Source organism: Bidens hawaiensis, unplaced genomic scaffold (genome assembly GCF_021521415.1).
Source record: "Bidens hawaiensis isolate Kalapana, Puna unplaced genomic scaffold, B.hawaiensis_p1.1 tig00015748_1, whole genome shotgun sequence".
NCBI classification, from domain to species: Eukaryota; Viridiplantae; Streptophyta; class Magnoliopsida; order Asterales; family Asteraceae; genus Bidens; species Bidens hawaiensis.
In genome coordinates, this window is record NW_027492404.1 from 468,849 (window position 1) to 483,635 (window position 14,787).

At 45.7% G+C, this 14,787-nt stretch overlaps 1 pseudogene; it reads right to left on the reverse strand.

The window, feature by feature from the left end:
- Positions 1-676: 676 nt before the first annotated feature.
- On the reverse strand, positions 677-14,345 carry LOC143549675 (WRKY transcription factor 55-like; annotated as a pseudogene).
- Between the last annotated feature and the right edge of the window lie 442 nt (positions 14,346-14,787).

The following is a 14,787-nucleotide window of genomic DNA, read 5'->3' on the forward strand; positions in this document are numbered from 1 at the left end:
TCACTACAACAGTATTTTTCTCTTAAAATGCCATGTACATCACCCCCCCCCCCCTTTCAAAAATTTTGGCAGACATTTTAGGTGTCACACAACTTTGCATCTATGGCGTTTTGTGAGAGAGAGGGAGAGGGGGGGGGGGGTAATGAATGATTCAGAGTTGTGAGTTTTTATCACTACGCCAATATTTTTGTAAAACTTTGAAACCGAACGCTATGTTGCGTAACACACCCAAGGGTGTAGAGCTACATATAAACATAATCCAAAAAACTAATAACGAATCCAACATCATTGATTCATAGGAAAGGCAATCAGACAGGCCTCCCTAGTATCTAGGCCCAAACGAATTCTTATTTAACAAACTTAGTATAAGCCCAACCAGGAACACAAATTATTACACCATAGCTCATTAGTCAAACACCAACATGTTTAAATAAAAAAGAATTATTATTATTATTATTATTATTATTATTATTATTATTATTATAAGTTAGCAATAAAAAGGTAAAATGTAGAACGAAGTTTATTTGTATAAGTTATGGCAAAAGGGTTTACAGAAGACCTGAGGCAATTCTAAAGATAAAAAAAAAAAACTTGACTGATCATTTGATTGTTCCTTTATTCACCGTCATTTATTTCTTCACTAGAACAAAAAATAAAATTTTTACTATTATTGTGGCTAATTGTCATGACTAGATAGCGCATCAACTAAATCTGTCACTCTTGGACAGTCAATATAGTTGGCAAGTGATGACGAACCCGACCCATTAACATTGTCGGGTTAGTTTCTATAGGGTCGCATGCAATGATGTGTGATATCATAAAGATCTCCGGATGACTCTTTGACATCTTTGAATAACAATTGAGGAAGACATTGTGAAGCTAGTGGGAAACATGAGGTCATAGCCTCTGATGGCGGAGGGGGGCGATGGAGGGTGCGGTGGAGGACATGGTACACGTATGATCACCACGATATGCTACTTCGATAGTGTAGGGATCGTTGTCGAGTCTTTGAACTTGTTTCTTCGCCGGACAGTTGTTTAATTTCTGATGGGTACATCTGTAATATCCTCTAAACAAAAAGTACCAAAATTAATGTTGAGTTGAATACTTGAATAGATTGTTACATAAAAAATGCAATGAATATTTGAATGTTTGAATATTCAGAAAACAACAGTAACCATTGAAGTCAACCAATAATAATTAATGAAAGGTCATTTTTAACGCGTTGCATTATTATAGGAACTGTGGACTTTCAAGACTTATGCCAAGAAACGTTCAATACGAGTGTAACAATTAAGTGATAAAACACATAAAAATGTGTCACTTTCTGAAGAGGTAGGTCCCAGCAGAGCCCAGTTGGACCCGCAAGACTCACCTTGAAGAGGGACGTCTGCGCAGAAACCAACTGGATCCGCAGGACCAACCATGCTCAGAGACGTGACGTCCTTACGCGCAGTACGCAAGCTGTTCCCGCAGGAAATGCCTCCCAATGGTGAAGGACTCTGCCTGTTCCCGCAGCTGCGGATACAAGCCATCAGGGAAGGCCACCCGCGCAGCAAGGCTACACGCACAAGGCACTTAGCTCTCAATCACTCAGTGTCACCTGAAGGAATGAGCAAAGCCGGGGACAATCCCGCACAAAGGCGGGAGGGGGAATACTCCCGCCCATAAGCCAGTCCGTACGATACGGGAAGATCTTCTGTACTGTACCTGACGAGGTATGGGCAAAAGATCTGACTAAAGATACGACAGCTTATTGACAACAGTATGGCGAGCAGCATGCTCCTGTACTGTATGTCACTATTAGCCGCTGCCTACTCACCAACTCCTGTCATACCACGTGCATAGCCGGCAGTTGGTGGAAAATGAATAGTACACAGCAGGCCTGGTCACTATCAGCCGCTGCCTACCCACCAACTACCAGCAGGGCACGTGCGTAGGCCACTGTTGGTAGAACAGGAATACTATTGTAGCTGGCCACACCTCCTTGGAAACCTACCTTCGGCTATAAATACCCCAAATGGTATGATCATCTCATCTTATCATATCTTATCATATCTTATCATATTATCATCATATTATACCTGATATCTGCTCTAGCAATCTCTTAATATACATTTATATTTAAAGAGCAATCTAGTCTGATTCTCACGCCAGAGGGTGGTCACAAGGAGGAACCCCCCCTTCTCAGTGACAAGCTCACGGTGTCTGTTTTGCAGGTTATCAGAAGAACCATCTTTACCGGGTCTAACCCCTCGTGGGAAACATCTATCTAACCCCCAGGTTACCCGTAATCTGCCCGGGGTCCGGTTAGTGTTTCTTCATTGGCGCCATCCGTGCATAAAGCTAAACTTCATTTCTTTTCAGTTTTTTCAAACTTCTGGAAAGATGGTTAAAGAAACTCCGGTAACCACAACCCCAGCTACTGGGGGGAATACCGGCTACACAGTCTTTACAAACACTACCCCGGTTACCCAAGCCGGGGCAAGTGAAGTAAATTTTACGAACACTACCCCAGTTACCCAAGCTGGGGCAAGTGCAGTAAATAATCGCTCACTAGGATTCACCGATACCCAGTTAGAGAAACGAACAAGACTCCCCCGCCAAACACTCGATGAAGTTAAGGCATGGGCGGAGGCACGTCAGAGGGAATTCCAAGCTGAGTTGGACGAACGCTTGCGTTCCGTCCAACAGGCTGACGAATTCGAAGAATACTTGGAAGATGACTCGGAGGAATCCGACACCGACGCGAACCCTCGCCATAGGGCAAAAGGGAAGCGTAAGGAAACGGACTCCCAACCGAGAAGGCGTTTTGGAGAAGCCTTCAAACCAAAAAACACAGGTGGAAGTCCACGTGACTTCTCCAAAACATTCAGACCAACTGTGGCAAACGCGGGAACATCCAAATTTGCAAGGGACATTGCAGAAGCAATCGCCCCAAAAAGTGCCAAACAGATGTCCAACATCGGCACATATGATGGTATATCTGACCCGGATGATCATTTGAACAGATTCATAGCGGGGGCAACCGTCAGCAATTGGACGGAACCTACGTGGTGTTACATGTTCCAAATGACGCTTGTTGGGCCAGCTAGAGCGTGGTTCGATCGTCTACCGGTCAACCACATCTACGACTGGGCATACTTCCAACAGAAGTTTAGCCAACACTTCAGCCAACAACGAAAGTATACCGAGGAGCAATGGACAATCCTCAAGTGCATTCGAGAAAAAGATGAATCTTTGCCAGACTTCATCACTCGCTTCAACTCAAAGAAGCTAAGTCTGGGTAACATTAGCGAAGATCTTGTTCGCGCTGCTTTTATTCAGGGCGCAAACGACCCAGAGCTCATCCGCACCTTAACGGGTAAAGATGGCATGCCATCCACATGGGATGCCATCATGACAGCAGCTAAACGCTTTGCGGAAACGGAGAAGCAACTGGGTAGAGATCTCCCACAGAGCACAAACCTCTACACCCAGAAAACAAGAGAAGACAACGTCCTCACCGCCCGATTAAACAAAAAGCGGAAGCTAGGCATTTGGCAGTCAAGGGTAAACTTTGACACCTCATCCGGCTTGCAACATCGGTTAGGCGGAAGGGGTAACGTACAGTCGAACCAGAACTCCAGATGGACGCCGCTCACCAAAAGCGTCACCGAGATATTCGCTACTGAGGAGCTCCCATGGCCAAAGCCTCCAATAATCCGACATCGTCCCAATGCCGATCGGAGCAAATACTGTGACTTTCACAGGACAAAAGGCCACAACACTGAAGAATGCACAGACGTAAAGGACATGGTCGAAGCATTTGTCAGAGATGGGACGCTCGCGCACCTCGTGACGCAATGAACGCTGAGCAGGTTGATGCGTGTAGAACCCCAGCTGGGGAAAACACGAATAAAAATTCCAGCTTCAATGTGGAGACTACATGCTGCGTAAAGAACGAGATCCCGAACCAGGTGCGTATCGGCTCGATGGCACTCCCATCCCAACAACATGGAAGGGAGCTCAATTACACAGTTTGCATGTAGATCAATTCCAAATTTGTAAAGAAAAGGCCAAGAGCCACTTCTAATGGAAATGATTCTCCTTAGAACATCGACGCTGATGATTTTACATTTATACTTTAACTATCAACACTGATGCCGGTTTTCACCGCATACATAAGTGTGAAAGTCGTTGCGTGGGGAAGGCGGCAAAACCCGCATAAACCCAAAAAACGGCAAACCTTCACGCAGGTCAGTTGAAGGGGAAAAGTTCAGTCATCCTACTAAATGAAAGTGCCGGTCTATCCGCATGAATCATGATAGAGGAAACTGAACACTAACCTATTAACAACCGCGCGTCGAACGGTTAATTTATTCAACACGGATATGCCGGTCTTCACCGCATAATTACGTGGAAAGTCGTTGCGTGGGGAAGGCGGCAAAACCCGCATAAACCCAAAAAACGGCAAACCTTCACGCAGGTCAGTTGAAGGGGAAAAGTTCAGTCATCCTACTAAATGAAAGTGCCGGTCTATCCGCATGAATCATGATAGAGGAAACTGAACACTAACCTATTAACAACCGCGCGTCGAACGGTTAATTTATTCAACACGGATATGCCGGTCTTCACCGCATAATTACGTGGAAAGTCGTTGCGTGGGGAATGCGGCAAAACCCGCATAAACCCAAAAAACGGCAAACCTTCACGCAGGTCAGTTGAAGGGGAAAAGTTCAGTCATCCTATTAAATGAAAGTGCCGGTCTATCCGCATGAATCATGATAGAGGAAACTGAACACTAACCTATTAACAACCGCGCGTCGAACGGTTAATTTATTCAACACGGATATGCCGGTTTTCACCGCATAAATACGTGGAAAGTCGTTGCATGGGGAAGGTGGCAAAACTCGCATAAACCCAAAAAACGGCAAACCTTCACGCAGGTCAGTCATAGGTAAACTTTGGTCAACTAAATGAAAGTGCCGGTCCTAACCACACAAATCATGAGAGGAAACCAAACCTACTGACAACCGCGTGTCGAACGGTTAACTTATTCAAGAGAATTTCTAACAAAAGGATGAGGAAAACCTACACGCAGGTCAGATATAGGTAAAGTTTAGCCATCCTACTAAGTGCAAGTGACGGTCCTACCCGCACAATCACGAAAGAGGAAGCAAAACTTCAACCTATTATCTACCACGTTCAAAGGTTAACTTATCTTAAATACTTAGAAATTTCAAAAAAGATGAGGAAAACCTCCACGCAGGTCAGACGTAGGTAAAGTTTAGCCATCCTACTAAGTGCAAGTGACGGTCCTACCCGCACAATCACTAAAGAGGAAGCAAAACTTCAACCTATTATCTACCACGTTCAAATGTTAACTTATTCTACATTTGGAAAATTGCTAATTTAAACTAAAGTATGCAAGTCATAACGTTTATAAAGCAAGGAATCCAGAGAAAGTAGCGGTCTTACCCGCACAAAGATTTATATTTCACAATGATTCATTACAAGAATGGCCGGGTAACTACCCGCCTACAAGAAAATAAATCTATACAAGATAAATCTATCCTAGCAGTGGGAAGGGATCTTCAGGATCAGGCTTCAGGGCCACTTCCACTTGGACCAGCACCATCAGTAGAGCGTGGCAGTTCAAGGAAAGCTTTAAGGATAGCTAGCCCATCATCAGCAGCAGCAACTTGGTTCACCTTCTCCACCACCGGATGCGGGAAGGCGGCGTACTGATTCACTGCTTGGTCGTAAACAGCTTCAGTATCAATATTGTACAAAAGGAAGTTGGAAGGCGGGATGCCTTTCTCAACGAACCCTAGACCAAGCAGGAAGCCGGCCTTTTCCCCATCCTCGTGAGAAGCGTTGAGGGCTGCGCTCATAGCATCATCATAAGACGTATCAGCAAAGACTCGATGCACAACCTACAAGAAAATATACAAGTATCAGAACCTTTTCTATTTACAAAAGAAAAGCGTAAAGAAATGAAAAGCATACCTGAGACAACGCTTCTCGAAGAAGCCATTCCTTGGCAACCAGAGCTTCTTGGAGGGCAGCTTGAGCTTCGTTACGGGCGCGTTCGGCTTCACTCCTGTTGAGGTTGGCAAGCAACACTTCTTTAGCCGCAGCCTCTTCGACGCCCTTTAGCTTCCGCTCAGTATGGTCAAGCACCCCCCTCTTGTCCAAGATCTCCTGGAGCTTTTTGGCGTCTTCCATCGCCAAGGCATCATGAGCCTGCTGGAGAGCCTCTAATTTGGCTTTAAGCTCTTCATTCTCCACGCGTAGAGGCTCAGCAACAGCTTCAGCCTTGGTGGCCCTCTCGGTTGCGTTCCTTGCAGTTTCCTTAGCCAGCCGAAGCTGTTCATTAACAGCTTGGGCAGCCTTGGAACGGGCCTCGAGCCGAGCCTGAACTTCAACCTCGAGGGCCTTGAAGGCCTTCTCCTTTTCCGCAGCCACTGCGGAAAGCCTTTGGTTCTCCTCCCGGACAGCCCGCGCCTGAGCCACTTCTTTAATGCGAGCTGCTTTTAACTTGTCGTTTTCACGACAAAGCAGCTCGACGCGCGGCTGCATCCGGGCCAGGAGAACCCGAAGCTCATTGGTTAGCCTACCCTCCTGGTAGCTAGCCATGGCTTCCCCCAACGCACCACTGGGAGCAGCGTGACGAGCCCATTCCACGCACTCCACAGGGGTGCGAAGGGTTGTTCCTCGGCGAATGTTCCATCGTGGAACATACACTTCATTGGAATCCGACACTGCAAAAAACGTAAAGCAGTTAGGAAAAGATGATAAAAAAATATATATAAAATGGGCCAAAAGAACCCTACGCACCTGTAGGGTCAATAACAGGCCGATAGCCGCCAAACCCATCACCTGAACCCAAGGGAAATCCATCCAAGAGGTCAGGCAGATGGGAAGGAGGCAGAGGTTGGCAATAAACCCCATGCATACCTGAAGGTTCGGCCGTCGTTGCCAATGACGGAGGCATGGTAACAGCCGCCGCGGTCGCCGCCGCGGAATCCGCAGCAAAAGTAACCGCCGGCTCAGTGAAAGATGTGGTAAAAATAGCACTCACAGCCGGCGGTGACGTCATCACAGCTGGAACAGTCGGCTCAAAGGAGTGAGCAACTGAACCAGCGGAAGCAGGCGCAGGCGCCTGGGTCGTCGCCTCAGGTAGGCTGACCAAGCCTACCGTCATGGGCGGAGGGATACTCTGCGCTCCACCCTGGAATGCGTCAACATCCACGCCTGCACAAAGAAGATAAGCATTAATGATGCAAAAACTATGAAGTTAAAGATAAAGGAAGTTTGTACTTACGGGTTTTCTTGAGCCTAAATGTACGGACAGGCGGGGATGAACCCGATGGAGCCGGCCTCTTCACGCCGCTCACCATTGTCATCCTGGGCTCTTCGGTGACAGTTGTCACAGCCTCCGGAATGGTGGTCTTATCACCACCGGGATTCCACGCCACCTCTTCGCTCTCGGTCTCCGAGTCAGACCGAGGCACCGGATCGGCAGTGGAGGCCACCTTCTCCTTCCCCTTCCCGCCGGCAGCCTTCTTCTTCCGCACCAACGGAGGACCATCTGCGGATTCCTCATCAGAACATACGATTAGAGGAATTCCAGCAGAGGTTTCAACATTGAGGGGTCGAGGGTCGAATAGCGCCTTACCTGGCCGCCTGGCGCTAAGGATCTCGTGGCCTAACGGGTAGACCTCCACGAACCGATCCGCCGTTTGTTCTAGGATGGGCAACTCGTTCTCGTCTAGAGCGCGAGTACCCATCCGAGCGGGACCGTCAGCCTCCCGCGGGTACATGAGCGACTGCAAGTCGTTCCCCTCTGAAATAAACAGGAAAGAAGATTAGAAGAAATTCTAAATTAACAAAGGGAAACAGAGCATACCGTAAGGAACAGAGTTCGTACCGTATTCAAGGACGATTGTGATCTTTTGCGCATCCGCATCCTTCCACACCCGGCTCATCCCCAACATCACCATCCTGGACTCCGCAAACCGGTAAACCGGAGATTGGACTCGGGATATCTTCGAAAACCATTCCGCCTCCTGATAGTTGGAGGCGTGAAGGCTGGGAAGTGCTTGCCCATTCTTGAATTTCATGGCAAGGGGGATGGCGCGAGCCGAAATGTAGAAGAACTCCCGCTTCCACGAGCGAAGACTGCGCTCGGTTGCACAAATCTTCAAACCCTTAATCCGGGTTATCAACGTATACCACCCCTGGATGCACCTCCAAGAGTAGAAGGTCATCAGGCGGTCAACATAGGGCTCAATGCCTAGAATCCGGCACACCCACTCGAAGTGGCGAACCTTGGCAATCGCCATCGGATGCACCTCGGTCAGGTGCACACCGTGCCTCTCAAGGACACGGTAAACAAACTTTGTCAATGGGAACCTAAGATTCCCATAGACAAAGAATGCAGCATAAACCCCGATCTTGCCTCTGGGGGCATCATACACCGTCTGGTGGGGTTCAGGAAACTCAGGCTCGAGAGACTCGAGTATGAACTTCCTGACGATGTACTGATACAGATCGACAGGCAGAGCACACTGGCACTCGCCAGCAGTACTCTTGTCATCGGCTGTAGATTCGAGATCACGAGACGACATATTGCAGATATGAAAGAAGAAAACGATTTCAAGGGAATGCTCGACTGAAAAGATGAGTATTCGCCGGAAATCGTTTTGAAGATGAAGAGAAGTGAAAGTATGGATTATAAAGAACCCTCTCCCCCTTTATATACTAATCGCAATTAATGCGATGCATTTAATGCGGAAGAGAGAGAAATCGAAGGTGCAACGAAACTATGACACGTGGCAAAAAGCAAGCTGGCAACAGCTGTTGACATGACGCGTACCATTAATTTCGCGGCCACGCGCCCGAAAAATCACGCCCATGCGCCTGAAAAAGCGTCTGGAATGACCATGTACTGTCACGTCACCATAACTTCCTGCACGTCCTGACACAGTCAGAAGAAACCGTCGCACGACGTTTCAGAGGTTTGGACTGTTCTTATCCTTTCACCAACTCTTCGAATTTCAAAATACAAAGATTCAAAAGTAAGCGGGAAAATACCCCTTAACTTGGCAACCAAGTAACCGTAAGACGGATGCGGGTACAGTGTTAAGGCAAAACCCTTCACATACCTAGCACCCACAGGGAATTGAAGCCAAGAGTAACTTGGCAACCAAGTAACCGTAAGACGGATGCGGGTACAGTGTTAAGGCAAAACCCTTCACATACCTAGCACCCGCAGGGAATTGAAGCCAAGAATAACTTGGCAACCAAGTAACCGTAAGACGGATGCGGGTACAGTGTTAAGGCAAAACCCTTCACATACCTAGCACCCGCAGGGAATTGAAGCCAAGAATACCTCGGCAAGCAAGTAACTATAAGACGGGTGCGGGTACAGTGTTAAGGCAAAACCCTTCACATACCTAGCACCCGCAGGGAATGGACGCCAGGAATACCTTGGAAGTAAAGTAACCGTAAGACGAGCGCGGGTACAGTGTTAAGGCAAAACCCTTCACATACCTAGCGCTCCGCAGGGAATTGAAACCAAGAAGGATCTTCTGGGCAATGCTTGCGGAAACAGAAATAACATCCCCACATAGCGGGAACGTCGAGAACTACGTTGTTTGAAGTTCCAGGATGGAATTGGTGGTTTTAACATAATTGATCACTATGTTCAAAACTACCAAAACCTCATGGAGAATCCACACAAGTGGGACTCAACGCTCCTGACTTGCGAGGAGGTTACAGACCTACCCGCATCATACCCAAAGATCAAGCAGGAAAGTCGGGAATTTCTGCAAGTGACAAGGACTTCCGCGGGAAGAATCCCCATGGAAAACCTTAAAAAACCCTTTTCAAAACCCTTTGCTTAAGTCCAAAAGTTCACCTCACTTTATTAAACACTCTTGAGAAGAACATTGGACTGGGGGGACTTGAAGAGGTAGGTCCCAGCAGAGCCCAGTTGGACCCGCAAGACTCACCTTGAAGAGGGACGTCTGCGCAGAAACCAACTGGATCCGCAGGACCAACCATGCTCAGAGACGTGACGTCCTTACGCGCAGTACGCAAGCTGTTCCCGCATGAAATGCCTCCCAATGGTGAAGGACTCTGCCTGTTCCCGCAGCTGCGGATACAAGCCATCAGGGATGGCTACACGCACAAGGCACTTAGCTCTCAATCACTCAGTGTCACCTGAAGGAATGAGCAAAGCCGGGGACAATCCCGCACAAAGGCGTGAGGGGGAATACTCCCGCCCATAAGCCAGTCCGTACGATATGGGAAGATCTTCTGTACTGTACCTGACGAGGTATGGGCAAAAGATCTGACTAAAGATACGACAGCTTATTGACAACAGTATGGCGAGCAGCATGCTCCTGTACTGTATGTCACTATTAGCCGCTGCCTACTCACCAACTCCTGTCATACCACGTGCATAGCCGGCAGTTGGTGGAAAAGGAATAGTACACAGTAGGCCTGGTCACTATCAGCCGCTGCCTACCCACCAACTACCAGCAGGGCACGTGCGTAGGCCACTGTTGGTGGAACAGGAATACTATTGTAGCCGGCCACACCTCCTTGGAAACCTACCTTCGGCTATAAATACCCCAAATGGTATGATCATCTCATCTTATCATATCTTATCATATCTTATCATATTATCATCATATTATACCTGATATCTGCTCTAGCAATCTCATAATATACATTTATATTTAAAGAGCAATCTAGTCTGATTCTCACGCCGGAGGGTGGTCACAAGGAGGAACCCCCCCCCCCCTTCTCAGTGACAAGCTCACGGTGTCTGTTTTGCAGGTTATCAGAAGAACCATCTTTACCGGGTCTAACCCCTCGTGGGAAACATCTATCTAACCCCCAGGTTACCCGTAATCTGCCCGGGGTCCGGTTAGTGTTTCTTCACTTTCTAAACACGGTGGACAATTGTGGAATTAAAATTTTTTGACCGAGTGTCACCTTAAATTCTTTCATGAGTTTATCTGTCGAGCAATGCCTTTATAACTTTATTGGTCATTGAACCAACTAACTTACTAGTTCATAGGTTGAACTGGTTACAAAAATCAGATAACGTGATAAGACCATCCGTACTCGAATGTTATGGGGGCGCGTTTTGGCCCAAAAGGCCGGGGAACACCGCCCCCCCCCCCCCCCACCCGGTGTTTTGTGTGTGTTTTTTTTGAACGTTTTGAGTATAACGCGGAAGTGGGCACAAAAAAAAAAAAGAGCCGTTGCATCATGCCGTTGGGATTTTTTTTTTAAAAAATTGTATTAATTAAATTTATACTATAAAAACAAACCAAACTCATATTTTTTTTAACATTCCTCTATTCCTTCCACTTCTATATATTTTTTACTCAAATATTTCTACCAAAATGTTTCCGAATAACAACCAAAATGTTTTCGGTTTCGGTCAATTTGCCAGTCAAGGCAACCAAAATCCACAACCGAACCCATCTACCGCCCCGATGCCAACCTATGATGGACCCGCAAATGGCTTCGTACATTGCATTGTTACAAAAATCTATGCCAAATGCGATGCCCGGTTTCCAAAACCCAACGGCAAACATTTTTGCAGTTTCGGGTTTCCAACCCGTCCCGGAGACCCAACCCGACGTCGAGTTCGTGCCGGAGACACAACCCATCCCGGAGGACCGTAGGCGGTTCGAGCCAACGCGGATGTCCGAGAAAACACGCAAAGAAGCCCGCCGGCGAACCTCGGGTTAAAAAGACGGTGATACCGTGGAGTATCGACGAGTGCATACTATGTGCTCGTGCTTGGTGCGCGATATCGGAAGATGCCAAATGTGGTATGTTTTTAAAGTACATATATATTTTTAAATTTCTTAAAACAATATTGAACGTGTAATATTTTTATTTTTTTAGCGAACTATCAAAAAACGGTGGTATTTTGACACAAAATTAAAGAGTTGTTCCACGACCTTGGCGGGGACTCACGTCGAGAAAAAGATTCATTATTGTCGAAATGGGGCGACATAAACACCAAATGCATGGGTTTCCATACGGTTTACTCTCGGATGAATCGAAATAGGAGTAGCGGTGTCTCGGACGCGGAAGTCTTGGAAAACGCGTTGGTAGAGTATCAACATAAGGTCTCGGGGGCCTTCAATTACTTTGGCATCTGGAAAGAACAGTTGAGGTTTCACCCAAAATGGGGCCAGGTTTTGGATGCCGAAGCCGAAGGTGGTCCGCGTAAAAAAAAGTCTAAAACATCGTCTTCGGTTGATCCATACACGCCCCGTTCCGACGCTCGAAACTTCAACTTAAGCGATAATGATGCCGTGAATACTACCGAGATGCCTTGGCAGGGGGTAGAAGAACCAGGGGCAAGGGAAAGGGGTCGCTTCGTCGTCGAATCCCGAAATGGATAGTCAATTCAAAGAAATGAACTCTCGACTCCGAGATTTACACGAACTTGGAACCGAACGACTTAAAGTAAATTTGGACGCCGTCGAACTTCTTAGAAGAAATCAAATGGACAAAGACATCGAGATTTTATCAAGTGGGCTAACCGAAGCCGACCCGAGAGTCCAACCTCTAAAAGCCGCTCGACAAGCGAAAATTTTAGAAAAATATAACATGTAGTTTTATTAGTATTTTTTTGTATTTGATGTATTTTTTTTATTTTATTTTAGTTTTTATTTGGAAGTTTAATGTAATTTTTAATTTTAAGTTTATTTATTTAAATGATTTATTATTTAAATGACTGGGTGCCACGTGGCGCATAACGTCTGGGGGTGGAGAGTTATGACTACACCCTGTTTTGGTAAAAAACCATAACTTTGACTGGGTGCCACGTGACGCATAACGCCTGAGGGTGGAGAGTTATAACTACTCATGGTCTAAATAATTTGAAAATGAAATGTAGAAATGCATAGTGGTTTAAAAAAAGAGTAAAACACAACTTTATTTTTGTATATGGGATTTCAATATTAATAAAGCTTTGGATGAAAATAACATGGAGTTTAAAGTAGTGAAAAATGGTGATGTCAAAGTGTATAACTAAAATTAAAATTAGAAGAAGGAAAAAAAAGTAATATTTGAAATATGATTCAGTCAATCAGTCCGGTACTGAAAAATGTTGATGTCAAAGTGTATAACTAATTGATAAATTAATATTTTCTTAAATAACAAAACTCTTATGGTTGGTGCCAACCTAGTATCAAAATTTGATTATACGATGAAAGAGTTTAATGTTTTGGTGTTTTTGTTTTCAAAAACTTAGTAAGCCAATCTTTTTAACAAAACTCTTATGGACGTGGAAGAAAGAGAGTGACGGTGATAACTTTTTTGGACTCAGGCTAAGGGTGTGAGAGGGAGTGACGCCCGTGAATAAGAGAAGAGAGAAGGTCGGTTAAACGTGCATTGTCGAAGGGAAGGCATTTGTTCAATCTGTTGCGGATGGTATAAGGGCTTTGAAAATCATGTCATGCATACCTTGGAAATTTTGACCCTAGAATTTCTTTTTGACCGTATTTTCTCCAAATGTAGCCATCGTCTGGTGGAACATCAGTGTTCCTCATTCTAGGAGCATCAGTACGCACTCTAAATGTTCGTCTAACCGCTTCATGTTTTCTGCATTAAGAAAAGCATATAACCAACAAAGTAGACTAGTCAACCATTGGTTCTTAACTTTGGATTTCATTTGATTTGTTTTTCATGCAATCTGGAGGTTTAATCTATACTAAACAAAAGCTCTAATCATCAGTTTACTTATCTTTAGTATTGTGATTTTTAATCTAGTCAAATATCTCGATCTATCTACATTACCTCATAGACGACTATTTCAATACAGTAGTATTTCCATCTTATATATTAACTGATCATTTCACTAAGGAAATAAAAACATGTTTTATTTACAAATGAATGCAACCTAATATATTCTATCATTTCTCGAATTGTTAATCTTTTGTCACCTTTTTCGTGTTTGTTTCAATGTAGAACAACGAGCCACATGATCCGTCTCCACGCTTTGTCCACCACCCAGTTCTTGGCCAACAATGGCTCCATCCCATGATCATGTTGATGGAAAGCTAGCTCATGTGGCACCATATCCATTGCATGTGGCGCCTCATGATGGCGTTGGCCATAGTCCTGCACGAGCAAGCTCAAACGCACACTCACGTCACCAAAAGCCCTACTAATCTCATCACATGAGCTAATAACCAAATGGGGTTGGTTTGCTATATTGGGTAGGATTTCTTCAAGGCCTTTAACTAGCCTACATCCATGTAAGATCAAAGAAACAACTTCCTCCATTTATTATGTCTCTTATTTTATATGTTTTGGTAAGGAATTTAAGGTATGGGTGCCTTTTATAACTAAAAATATTGGTGGTGTAAAGATTTCAATGCATGGGTAAAAGGGGTTAAGAAAATAAAGAAAAAAAATATTCAAAATATTTGCAATTTCTTGTAGAGCCCAGTTGGACCCGCAAGACTTACCTCAAAGAGGGACGTCTGCGCAGTTGAACCCGCAAAACTCACATTCAACAGGGACGTCTGCGCAAAGGCTAAACTCGCAAGACTCACCTTGAAGAGACGTCTGCGCAGAAACCAACTGGATCCGCAGGACCCACCATGCTCAGAGACGTGACGTCCTTACGCGCAGTACGCAAGCTGTTCCCGTAGGAAAAGCCTCCCAATGGACGACGTACTCCGCCTGTTCCCGCAGCAACGGATACTAGCCATCAGGGAAGGCTACCCGCGCAGCAAGGCTACACGCACAAGGCAC